Source organism: Balaenoptera musculus, chromosome 15 (assembly GCF_009873245.2).
Source record: "Balaenoptera musculus isolate JJ_BM4_2016_0621 chromosome 15, mBalMus1.pri.v3, whole genome shotgun sequence".
Taxonomy (NCBI): domain Eukaryota; kingdom Metazoa; phylum Chordata; class Mammalia; order Artiodactyla; family Balaenopteridae; genus Balaenoptera; species Balaenoptera musculus.
The window spans coordinates 87,333,320-87,346,862 of record NC_045799.1 but is presented as its reverse complement, the minus strand read 5'-3'; the positions used below and the strand labels follow the sequence as shown (position 1 = coordinate 87,346,862).

At 47.6% G+C, this 13,543-nt stretch overlaps 1 pseudogene; it reads left to right on the top strand.

Moving 5' to 3' along the window:
• The first annotated feature begins 12,597 nt into the window (after positions 1-12,597).
• Positions 12,598-13,050, top strand: LOC118881840 (annotated as a pseudogene).
• The last annotated feature ends 493 nt before the right edge of the window (positions 13,051-13,543 follow it).

Here is a 13,543-nt window from a genome sequence, read left to right as displayed (position 1 = left end):
GCTACTTTTATTCAACATAGCATTAGAAGTCCTAGACAGAGCAATTAGGCAAGAAAAAGAAAAGGCATACAACTTGGAAAGGAAGACGTAAAACTGTCACTATTTGCAGATGACATATTATATGTACAAAACCCTAAAGACTCCAAGGAAAACTCTTAGATCTAATACACAAATCAGGTAAAGTTGCAAGATACAGAAATCTGTTGTGTTTGTATACACTAATAATGGAAACCAATTCCATTTACAATTGCATCAAAAAGAATAGAATACCCAGGAATAAACTTAACCAAGAGGGTGAAAGACCTGTATACTGAAAGCTTTAAGACACTGATAAAATAAATTCAAGACAAATAAACAGAAAAATATTCCATGCTCATGGATTGGAAGAATTAATATTATTAAAATGTCCATACTACCCAAAGTGATCTACAAGTTCAATGCAGTCCCTATCAAAATTTCAATGGTATTTTTCACAGAAATAGAACAAAAAAATCCTAAATTTTTATGGAACCATAGTAGACCCCCAAATAGCCCAAACAATCTTGAATAACAAGAGCAAAGCTGTAGGCATCAGATTTCCTGATTTCAAACTATATACAAAGCTATATTAATCAAAACATCATGGTACTGACATAAAAACAGATACCTAGATCAATAGAACAGAATAGAGAGCCAGGAAATAAACCCACACATATATGGTCAATTTATGATAAAGGAGCCAAGAATATACAATGGGGAAAGGACAGTCTCCTCAATAAATGGCGCTGGAAAAACTGGGTCACCTCATGCAAAAAAAGAAAGAAAAGAAAAAGAAAAGAAAAAGAAACTGAACCACGATCTTACACCATACACAAAAGCCAACTCAAAATGGATTAAAGACTTGAATGTAGGACCTGAAGACATAAAACTCCTAGAAGAAAATGTATTAAGTTTCTTGACATAGGTCTTGATGAAGATTTCTTGTATTTGACACCAAAAGCAAAGGCAATAAAAGCAAAAATAAACAAGTATGACTACATCAAACTAAAAAGCTTCTGCACAGCTAAGGAAATCATCAACAAAATGAAAAGACAACCTACCAAATGGGAGAAGATAGTGCAAATCATATATCCGATAAGCAGTTAATATCCAAAATAAATAAAGGACTCATACAACTCAGTAGCAAAAAAAAAAAACCCCAAAAACCAAACACCTGATTTCAAAATGGGCAGGGGATGTGAATAGATATTTTTTCCCAAATAAGACACAGATGTCCAACAGATACATGAAAAGGTGTTCACATTACTAATCATCAGGGAAATGCAAAACAAAACCACGAGATATCACCTCACACCTGTCAGAATGGCTATTATCAAAAAGACAAGAAATAAGTTTTGGTGAGGATGTGGAGAAAATGGAACCCTTGCACACTATCGGTGGGAATGTAAATTGGTGCAGCCATCATGGAAAACAGTATGGAGATTCCTCAAAAAACTGAAAATAAGACTACCGTATGATCCAGCAATCCCACTTCTGGATACATATCCAAATAAAATGAAAACTCAGAAAGATATATCCACCATGTTCATTGCAGCATTATTTACAGTAGTCAAGAGGTGGAAGCAACCTAAGTGTCCATTGACAGATGAACGGATAAAGCAAGGACTACGTGTATATGTGTGTGGGTATATATATAATGGAATATTATATACATAATGGAATATTATTCAGCCATTACAAAGAAGGAAATCTTGCCATTTGCAGCAAAATGGATGGATCTTGAGGTCATTATGCTAAGTGAAATGAGTCAGACAGAGAAAGACAAATACCTCATGATCTCTTATATGTGGAATCTAAAAAATAACATAAACAACAAACAAAAATGAGCTCACAGATACAGAGAACAAATTGATGGAGGCTGGGAGGGGATTGGGGAAATGGGTGAAGAGGGTAAAAGATACAAACTTCCAGTTATAAAATAAATAAGTCCTGGGGATGTAATGTACAGCATGGTGACTACAGTTAATAATACTGTATTATATATTTGAATTTGCTTAGAGAGTAATCTTAAAAATTCTCATCACAAGAAAAAAAAAAGCTTGTAACTATGTATGGTGTTGGACGTTAACTAGACTTGTGGTGATCACTTTGTTATATATATATATTGAATCATGTTGTACACTTGAAACTAATATAATGCCAATTATATTTTAATAAAAAAATTTTTTTTCTGCCCCCACACTCTCTCTCCTCTTTTTCTGGGACTCTGATGACACAAATATTAGATTTTTTGTTATTGTTCCACAGATTCCTAAGAGTATGTTCATTTATTTCCAGCTTATTTTCTCTCTGTTGTTCAGATTGGATAATTTCACGATACGTCTTTAAGTTTACTGATTCATTTTTCTGTTGTCTCCAATCTACTCTTCAGCTTGTCCAGTGAATTTTAGTTTTTGTTCTTGTATTTTTCAGTTCTATAATTTCCACTTGATTCTTTTTTATATCTTCTATTTCTTAGCTGAGATTTTCTTTCTCACTTGCTTCAAGGGTACATATTCATAATTGTTTGTTGAAGCATGCCTTATGATTGCTGCTTTGAAATCCATCAGGTGATTCGAACATCTGAGTCACCTTGGCGTTGGTGTCTGTTGGTTGTCTTTTCTCATCAAGTTGTGATTGTTCTGGTTCTTGGGATGACAAATAATTTTTTTATGGTGTGTATCATTTTTCTTCTTTGAAAGTTTTTGTTTTTGTTTTTTAGCATACAAAAGCAGTGATATTCAGAATCCTTAATGACTAGAGTAGTATGCAATTGGCCAATCAGAAAACTTACAGCCCACTCATAGACGCATAGATGCTGACTCTAAATAATTGAAACAGGCTGCCCAGAACAGTTGCTACAGCTGAACTAGCTGCACTGAAAAAATATCTTTCTGAACTTTCTGAAAATATGAACTATGATTTTAATTTTAAATGGGTCCTTTTGCTGTTTGCTTTAGTTTTTGCCATTACATAATTCCTCCTACAGATGGTGGGTCTTAGCTATTTATGTTTAAGAGTGACACCTCAACAAACTCATTGGGATCTGTTGTGCCTAGGCAGGGTTTGCCAATTTGGGGGCCCCAGAGGATGACCTGGCAGGACATTTTTGTTGGAAGACACCAACTGCCTGTACATAAATCTTTTATCTTGGGCCAGTTTCTCCAAAACATTTCCCTCTAATCTCCTGAGTGCCCACATCTGGGAGACAGTGAGAGAAGGGTGCCAGGAGTCTGACTGCTTTTTATGGGAACTTTCACTTAATCTGTTTTGTGTTTTTAAATCTGTTTTTAATATAATGTCCTTACCTTCAGCTGTGCCTGCTGTCCCTAAACCCAAAGTCTTTGGGGTTCGTCCTCTCCCAGGACTAAACTTCCAAACATGAAGGACAGTCTCCCAGTAGCTTTGCTTCTTTTTTTAAAAACTAAATTTATTTATTTATTTATTTAATTTATTTGGCTGTGTTGGGTCTTTGTTGCTGCGCGCGGGCTTTCTCTAGTTGCAGTGAGCAGGGGCTACTCTTCGTTGCGGTGCGCGGGCTTCTCATTGTGGTGGCTTCTCTTGTTGCAGAGCATGGGCTCTAGGTGTGTGGGCTTCAGTAGTTGTGGCATGCGGGCTCAGTAACTGTGGCTCTCAGGCTCTAGGCGCGTGGGCTTTGGTAGTTGTGGCGCACGGGCTTAGTTGCTCCGCGGCATGTGGGATCTTCCCGGACCAGGGCTCGAACCTGTGTCCCCTGCATTGGCAGGCAGATTCTTAACCACTGTGCCACCAGGGAAGCCCTAGCTTTGCTTCTTAAACTAATATAATCAGTGAATCTTTCTGGCCTTTAGCCCAAGACGTGCACCATGTAATGAATTATCTTCTCCCCCAGGCATCTAGAATGGTACTATCCATCAACCGTCCTTGAGAAACTTGAGGAAGAAGTCACTCAAGTCATTTTTTGCTGGACTTCCTTCTTGCCCAGGATTTTAGTTGAGAATGGCTGCCAAGGAGTTTGTTCTGTCTTGAGGCAAAGGAGTGAGGCTTTTTCACCCACGTCAGTCGGTCACTGGTCACCAGCTGCCCCAGAGGGACGGGCACCCTCCCAAGCACCCCCAAGCGAGGCGGTGCTGCTCACCCCAGGGCGAGCCTGCAGGGAAGGCTGTGGGTGTGAGCAGCTGGGGTACGGGTGCGACAGGTGGGCAAGAGCGGGCCCGCAGCAGCCGGGCGGGACCAGTGGCATCTGGCACAGATCGCCCCTTGCACCATCCACATACGTTTGCCTCTCACGTTTGAGTTATTCTATCTCATCACGGCCTCTCCTGGATTTGAGGGGTTCTGATGGCTGGAACACTGACTCAAGGTGAACTTTAGTCCCCACTGGTGCAGGTGTTCCCAGGCCTGTAAGGGACCCTCACCCTCTTCTTCGTCTACCACCTGTTCTGGATCCCCCGTGGCCTCATCCAGCACTTATGCGTAATTCAGACCCTCACCACCGAGTGGTCTGAGTCTCTGGTCACGATACATTATCAGGCCGATGTTGCTTAATCTTCTCATTTACATTAAAGCTGGACTTCATGATGTGAGAGGTGAAGACACACCCCAGAGACCACCTGAGCATCAGACACCTGCCCGTCTCCGTCACACAGCGGCGGCCTTACGGTCTCAGGCTGACTGTGCTCGATCCCTCTTCCCAGCGTGCTGACCGCTTTCTTCACCTGCTCCCGTCCTACTGAAAGGCGTCCTTTTGAAGTGGGGCAGCGGCCACAGCTTACGTTTGGTGGGACTCCTGTCGTGTCCCCCAGTGGAAGCATCTTGCCCCTGGGAACCGGGGTCTGTTGACCCACAGAGCCAAGAGTCGTGGGAGGGAAAGCACACATCACCCACAAGGGTCCCGAGATGTGAGTGGGGGCCTCCTACTCGCTCCACTGTGTGTCCAAACCTGCTTCTACTTGCTGGGAAAACAGCACCGCACGGCGGCCGCAACTAGGACACTAGACGAGGCTGCAGATAGAAGCTCCTCTATTCCTGCACCGAAGCCCACTGCCCACTCCTCGCCACCGCTGGCCCTCTGGCTTCCGTCCACAGACCTGATACTTACGATGACCCCTGAACTTCCCACACCCAGTGACATCGCCCATCTCCCCGTGTGCCCCGTGCTGTGCCCCTGCAGAGAGGCCTTGGTAGCTGCGTGGCTGAAGTGTCCTGGAGACCAACCCTCCGCCTGCAGCCAGGGAGGGAGGCCTCCTTGTCATCTGCCCCGTGGGTGATCCAACTTCAGCACCTCGTCCTTCAAGCCTGCAGGGCCATGTCTGGGACTAACAGTTTTAGGTCGGTTTCTAGAAGCAGAGCCAGAAGTAGGAATTCTCGGCAAGTAATAAAGGATGTTTCCAGGAGAAACCTGAGGGCAGCAGGCGGGGCGGTGGAGGCCGTTAGATGGGGATGTGGTTTCACCCAGAATGCAGCCCAGCCTGACCCGTGGGAGCCCGGAAGCATAAATGGTATCGGAGGATCTGTCCCGCCTCGTGACACGGAGCAGGGAGTTTGGGCCCTGAATCTCTTAGGAACTGGCCACAAGCCACTGCAGGGGGTGGGGGGTGTAAGTCCCAGCAGCCCCAGGGTCCCCAGGGCAACGCTCCAGAGAAGGTCACAGGTGTGGGATTGAGCGTCACCGCCCGCAGTGGCTGACACAGCACGCAGACAGGTCGACAGGAGGGGCCAGGGGATCCGGGTAGGGCACCTACAGCACCGGCCCTACCCACCCACCCGAAAGCTGCACCAACTTACATGACCATGTGTGTAGGTTTATTTTGACTTCAGTTTTGAATGCTCACTTAGCAAAATACATCAACCTTTTTTTTTTCTTTATAGACTCCATTATTTTTACAAGAATATTCATAGGAGCCCAAAGTGGAAACACCCCGAACATCCATCAGTAGATGAAGGGACAAACTGTGATGTCACCAGAGAACCAAACGCTGTTCGCACAAAGAGGAGCAGGGTAATGGGGTTGGTCACAGGACAGCGTGAACGAACCTGGAACCACCGCGCTGCACAAAAGGCGGCTGCTGTTTCTACGATGCCATGAATCCTAGCCCACTCCTGATACAATACAATCCCATACTTTCTTTTAGTTTTTAGTATATCTTTTTATCTTTAATACTTTGGAGTTTATTTTGGTCTGGCATATGAAGCAGGATCTCAGAAAATTTCTTCCAAGTGGTTGACCAGATGTTCAACAATATTATGGAAGAATCCATCCTGGAGCCACTGACTAGAAACGCTGCCCATACCGAACACTAAATGCTCGCCTGCCCTTGCATCTGTTCCTGGATCCTAAGCTCCCCATAGATCAGTCTGTCTATTCCTCTCAGACTCATGCTGTTTTAGTTAGCGGGGGGTGCATGGTCATACCAGATAGGGCAGGCCCCCTCATTATTCCTTCATGTTTTCACGTTTTTCTTGGCTGTTCTCACATATACACTCTTCCAGATGAACGTTAGAATCGCTATATCATATTCCAGAAGTCATGCTGGGCTTTTGTATGGGATTGCTTTAAATTTATAGACTAACTTGGAGGAAAATTACATCTTTACAATATTAGGTCTTCTGATGCGGCAACATCATAACGTTCTCCTTTTGTGAAGAGTCTTTTTTATATGCCCTGGTGTCAAAGACCTTTGTGTGTGTGTGTGTGTGTGTGTGTGTGTGTGTGTGTGTGTGAGAGAGAGAGAGAGAGAGAGAGAGGGGGAGAGAGGGAGAGAGAGGGGGAGAGAGAGGGAGGGAGGGTGGGAGGGAGGTCTGCCCAGCAATCATTTCCATGCCCTCCCTCTGGTCTGAGAGCCCCCCTTTCCTGGGAGAGAGATTCTGGGGGTAGTGTCCCCACCAAAGGCGTGGACGATGGGAACTAATACCAGCCAGTTGGAAGCCTCCAGCTCCGGGCCACAGTGATGGGTTCACAGCACAAGGAAGACCTGTCAGTCCCTCCACGAGATTTGACATCTGGATGCTGGGAAAAGGGTTTCCATGTCTCTGGAATCACCAGCTGTGAGGATGAATTGGGTCTGGGGACAGCTGCCTGCACGAGAAACCGGACAACAAGACAGCTAACATTTACTGAGCACTTTCCACGTGCCAGGCACTGTTCTCCAAGTCTGACAAGAATTGGCTCATGTAAACTCCACAAGAACCTGTGCGATGGACAGAGGAGAAATCCAAAGCATTTAATAACCAGTAGGACCCCGGCGCTGACCGGTCAAAACGGGCCTCCCCACTGGCGTGCCCCAGCCGGCCTCAGCTCAGGAGGCAGGAATCAGCACGCCCTTTCCTACACGCGCACACGGCGCTGCCACAGCTGGTCGGCGGCGGGACCAGGGTTTCCTCCTACACGTGAAAAGCAGTCTGGGAGTCGGGCATCACAAAGGACAGGCCTTAAGGCGGACCGGCCGGAGGGGCGGCAGGGTACACAGGGGTGATGAACCCGAGCCCCTGTCCGGCTGGGAGGACAGCTGTCCTCATCGTGAGGGGCAGGGTGGGGGAACTGTCCCTTGTCACTACTGGGACACTCTGGGGCGTCCCCTGCCTTTGGGGGAAGGGGATGCTGGCTGGCCTGTGAAGACCCCGCCGAGGTCTGTTCCACACCCACGCCCCTCCCAGCCGCGCTGCTGGCCGTCAAGGTGGAGGCCGGGGCCACCAGCCAAGAACATGGGCGCCTCTAGAAGCCAGAAAGGCTGGGAAACGGGTTCTCTCCTGCAGCCCCTGGTGGTGGGAAGCACAGCCCGGCCGACCCCTTGATCTCAGCCCAGCGAGACGCAGTCCGGACTTCCCACGGGACCTGTGATAAATTTGTTATTTTGAGCCACTAGTTTTGTGGTAATTGGTTACGGCGGCAATGGAAATGCAGCCTCTGTGCTTCTAGAGTTTATCTCGAACCTGCTGTTTAAACAGAGAAAAGATAACCCCGCAGGGGAGGATGTGAACAGCGTGACCTCATCGTGACTTCGGCCTTTGGGGTGCTGGGGCCAAGGGCGACCAGGGAGCTCGTTTCCAAATCGACTCCGGGCAGAAGACGGCTTCTATTAAAGACTAAGGAAGGAGCCCGTGCCGACTGCGAGTTTGCTGCAACAGGGGACCTCATGCCGGGGGCTGAAGCAGCAGAAACGCATCCTTGTTCTCTCCTGGAGGCGTCATGTCTGAGATGGAGGTGTCGGCAGGGTTGGTTCCCCCCAGGCCGTGAGGGAGGGTCTGCTCTGGGCCTCTCCCCGTGCTGCTGGTGGTTTGCTGGCGACCCTGGGGCTCCTGGGCTGGTAGGTGCATCACCCCGTCTCTGCCACCATCTGCCCACGGCTTTCTTCCCCCGTCAATGTCCCCTTCTTATAAGGACACTGGTCGTACAGGATTAGAGCCACCCCAATGACCTCAGCCTAACTCGTGACATCTACAAAGACGCTACTTCTCAATGCGGCACGTTCACAGGCGGTGGGGTAGGACTTCGACATCTTCTGGGGGAAGCAACTCAACCCATAACATACACATAAGTATTGAAATTCAGCCGTGGGCTTCCCTGGTGGCGCAGTGGTTAAGAATCCGCCTGCCAATGCAGGGGACACGGGTTCAAGCCCTGGTCCGGGAAGATCCCACATGCCGCGGAGCAACTAAGCCCCTGTGCCATAGCTACTGAGCCTGCGCTCTAGAGCCCACGAGCCACAACTATCGAGCCTGCGTGCCACAACTACTGAAGGCTGCGTGCCTAGAGCCCGTGTTCCGCAACAAGAGAAGCCACTGCAGTGAGAAGCCCGTGCACCGCAACGAAGAGTAGCCCCCGCTCACTGCAACTAGAGAAAGCCCGCACGCAGCAACAAAGACCCAATGCAGCCATAAATAAATAAATTTAAAAAAAAAAAAAAAAGAAAGAAAGAAATTCAGCCGTGATGGCAGAATTGTTGAGAACTTAGACCAACGAGAAGACTTCTCCCGGGAAGGAGTGGGTGTCAGGGGTGCTGCTGGAATCGCCAGCGCCTAGTGATAAGGCAGATGGACCATAATCAGCTTTGTTATTGATTTTAAATCCTCCACAGAGCACGCCTCCCCTCCCCCAACCCATGCTGCACCTGGCGCCGCACTTCCCAGCACGAGGATGGACACCCGGAGCAGCCAGTGTCCCCAGGAGGGCCGACCGCTGCCCAGAGAGGCTGGGGGCGGGGAGGGGAGGCTTCCCCCAGGGAGCACGAGGCCCCTGGGACGGACCCGTGGCGTCGGCGTGTCCTCTCTGGTGCTGAGGATGCTAGTCGCCTGTGTGGACGTGCCCCGGCTCGCTCACCTGTTCACCAGCTGAAGGACAGACACGTGGGCGGTCTTCTGGTTTGGGCAGTTAAGAATGAAGCCTCTCCACAGAGAAACGGATAAAGAAGATGTGGCACATACATACAATGGAATGTTAGCCATAAACAAGAACGAAACAAGGCCACTTGCAGCAACATGGATGGACCTAGAGATTATCATACCTAAGTGAAGTAAGCCAGGCATAGAAAGACAAATACCATATGATATCACTTATAAGTGGGCTCTAAAATATGACACAAATGAACTTATCTATGAAACAAAAACAGACTCACAGACACAGAGAACAGACTTGTGGCTGCCAAGGGGGAGGGATGGATTGGGAGTTTGGGATTAGCAGATGTAAACCATTATATATAGAATGGATAAACAACAAGGTCCTACTGTATAGCACAGGAAACTGTATTCAATACCCTGGGATAAACCATAATGGAAAAGCATATGAAAAAGAAAACATATATATGTATGTGTGTGTGTGTATAACTGAATTGCTTGGCTGTACAGCAGAAAGTAACACAACATTGTAAATCAACTATACTTTGATAAATTAAAGTTAAAAATGAAGCCTAACATTTCAGGTACATATTCTTGTGTCACCACCATTTTTAGGTTTTCTAGGGTAGATATTTCTGATGGGATGACTAGCTTTTAAGGCCATCGTATGCTTAAGAAACTGTTTAAGAACGCTTGGTGGTGCCATTTTGCATTCCCTCTGGCAACAAAGAGCTGCCCGGCTCTAAACACCCACTGGCACCTGGTTCTGCCAGTTTTATTGTCACCATTTGATAAACATGTAGGGCCATCTCACTGCCATTTTAACCTGCATCTCCCTAAGGGCTAACTTGCTTAGTTCTCACGCATTTTTATCTGCTGTCCACATATCCTGTTTGGAAATATGTATGTGGTGACATTTTACCTATTTTAAAATCTGGTTTATTTTCTTATTGTTGAGTTTCGAGAGCTCTTTATATATTCTGGACACAAGCTGTTTGTTAAGAGATGTGATTTCCAAATGTTTTCTCCCGTCTGTGAATTATCTTTTCATTCTCGGAACAGTTTCACAGAGCAAATGTTTTTAACTTTGATTCAGTCCAATTCATCAATTTTTCAAAAAACTCTGCCTAACTCTGAGGTCACAAAGATTCTCTCTTATCTTTTCTTCTAAAGGTTTTATAGTTTTAGGCTTGACATTTGGGTCTATTATCCCTTTCAATTTAATTTTTGTAGAGAATGGAAGAATAGATCAAGGCTCATTAAATGTAAGTTTTTCACCAAATTTAGGAAGTTTGGGCTATGATTTCCTCAAATATTATTTTCTATGCCAATTTCTCTCTCCTCTTGGGACTTCGTGAGAGGAACGTTGGACCCTGTGGTGTTGCCCATTCATCCTCGAGATCATGCTCATTCTCCCCAAACTTCTGTTTTCTCTTCTGCACAGCGATGATTTCTGTTGACCCACCTCAGGTTTCCTGAACCCTTCCCCCTTCATCTCCATTCTGCTACTGAGCCCATCCCATGATTTTTTTTTTTTATTTCAGATACTGCATTCTTTCAGTTGTAAACGTTCCCTCTGGTTATATTTTCTAGTTTCTATTTCTCTGCAGAGAACTTCTACTTCTCCAGGCATCTCAAGATTATTCACCTTGCCCTCATGATGGATGGTTAGAAGAGCTGCTTTAAAATCTTTAACTGATCCTTACCGTTTCGGGGTCGTCTTGGGATTGGCATCTGTTGGTTATCTCTTTCTTTGTCCTGTTTCTTCTGTGAGTCGAGGAATTTGGGATTGTGTGCTGGACGCTTGCATACTGTGCTGGGAGACCCTGGGTCCTGGCTAACACTCCAGAGGGTGTTGCCTTGTCATTGCTGCTGTGGCTCCAGCAGACCGACCTGGTTAGGCCCAGGCGGCGCGGTCCAGCTCTCCTGCAGACAGTGGTCCGTTACGGGTTCCCCTCCAACGCCTTTCCCACATCGCTGGGCCCCATCTGGCACATGGGCTGGGACTGGGGAGATGGTTCAGGTCTTGAAGTCTTTGATGTGCTTCTGTGGGAGGCTTGGTCACACACGGCATTGGGTGTGTCCTCCTGAAGCCCGCTCTCCTCTGGGATTTCTCCCACCCCCTCCAGCTCTGTGGGGCCCCTTCCCCTTGTCTTCAGGCTCTAGCTCTCTATCTCCCCTGGGGTTTACTGTCAGTGCTGCCACGAAGTGCAGGGACGGGCCCACCCGGGGGTCAAAATGGGAATCAAAGGAGGAAACGTCAGCCCCTGACTTGCCCTTGTTTCAGGTCGTTACTCAAGTTTGACTTCAGATCTTAATCAGCCTGCCCTGCTACTCGACACTGACCTCAGACGGTTGCATTTGATATTCTCTCTGGAATTTTTCATTGTAATCAATGTGAGAGATAAACCATAGTTGGATAAGCAGTTACTGTGACTATTTACTCCACGGTTGGAATTCTGGAACCAGAATTAGGGTACACATTTTTTAATCGGCCACCTCATTGGGCTCTTATGAGTGCCACTATCTTTTTCCTTTTTCAATGAAAAGTATTTGATACACACACAATAACATAAAAATGTATATGTAAACCATGACGTTTAATAACAGAACAAACACCTGAGAATCTATGACGCTCCTGCAACCGTTCCCTCCTCCCATCCCCTGGCCACCAGAGGTGACTAGAGTCTGAATTAATCTTTACTATCATTACAACTGTCTCTCCTTATGGTTGTGCTACTTATGTGTGTATCCATAAATACAGTAGTTATTTTAAAATTATTTTTAGACATAAAAATGATGTCACAGTACCTCTATACTTTTACAACTTAATTTTTTTTTAAATTAATTATTTGTTTACTTTTGGCTGCGTTGGGTCTTCGTTGCGGTGCGCGGGCTTCTCATTGCGGTGGCTTCTCTTGTTGCAGAGCACGGGCTTCAGTAGTTGCGGCACGTGGGCTCAGTAGTTGTGGCTCACGGGTTCTAGAGCTCAGGCCCAGTAGTTGTGGCGCACGGGCTTAGTCGCTCCGCGGCATGTGGGATCTTCCCGGACCAGGGCTCGAACCCATGTCCCCTGCATTGGCAGGCGGATTCTTAACCACTGCGCCCCCAGGGAAGCCCTGCAACTTGATGTTTTAATCCCAATTTTGAGATTCATGTACTGATCCCGCCGCCACACGCCACGCAGCTTGGACCAGGCGCCCGCCCCTCCTCTTCATCCCTTGCCGCGGTCGCGAAGCCCCAAGCGGCGGAAGTCCGGTGCTCACCATGTCGGTCGCGCTCAGCAACAGGTTCCAAGGAGGGAAAGCGCTCGGTTTGCTCAAAGCCCGGCAGGAGAGGAGGCCGGCCGAGATCAACCAGGAGTTCCTCTGTGACCAGAAATACAGTTATGAAGAGAACCTGCCGGAAAAACGTGCAGCCTTTATAGAGAAGTACCTGGAGTTTGACCTGAACAATGAGGGCGAGATTGATCTGATGTCTTTCAAGAGGACGATGGAGAAGCTTGGGGTCCCCAAGACCCACCTGGAGATGAAGAAGATGATCTCGGAGGTGGCGGGCAGTGTCAGTGACACCATCTCCTACTGAGACTTTGTGAACGTGATGCTGGGGAAACGGTCGGCGGTCCTCGAGCTAGTCATGATGTTTGAAGGAAAAACCAACGAGAGCAGCCCCAAGGCAGCTGGCCCCCCTCAAGACAGAGGCATTGCCAACCTGCCCTGAGGACCCCCGCCTGGACCTGCCCCGCCCTCCCCACTCCTCTTCCTCCCTCCTGATCTCACTGCCCTTCCTGACTCATTGCGATGTGTCTTATTTGTTTTGTTTGGTCATTGTGCATTTGTTTTTTCATCAGCAGAGTCAGTGATCTCTTTGTATAGCACAAGTTATCTGCCTTAAAGGGGCTCTCGGTTGGGGAGTCCAGATCTCCTCCTTCTCTTTTTCCCTGCATCTCCCCTCCCTGCGCAGAAGGGCTGACATTAAACCAAAAACCAGAGGGAGCAGGGCCAGGACAGGGAGACCAGAAGCCTGTGATTCCCGCACTTGAAGCTGGCACTGTTTGTCCTTCCAGGTCACTGAGCTAAGTCCTGGGACCCTGGCCTGGCCCTGGTGAGGCCCTCAGCCCCTTTCAGAAGACCCTGGAGTCGGGACGAAGCTGCAGGGCCTCGTTAGGGCATCCTCGGACAGCTCTGTGGTTCCAGTGCTCTTGGGTGGGCCA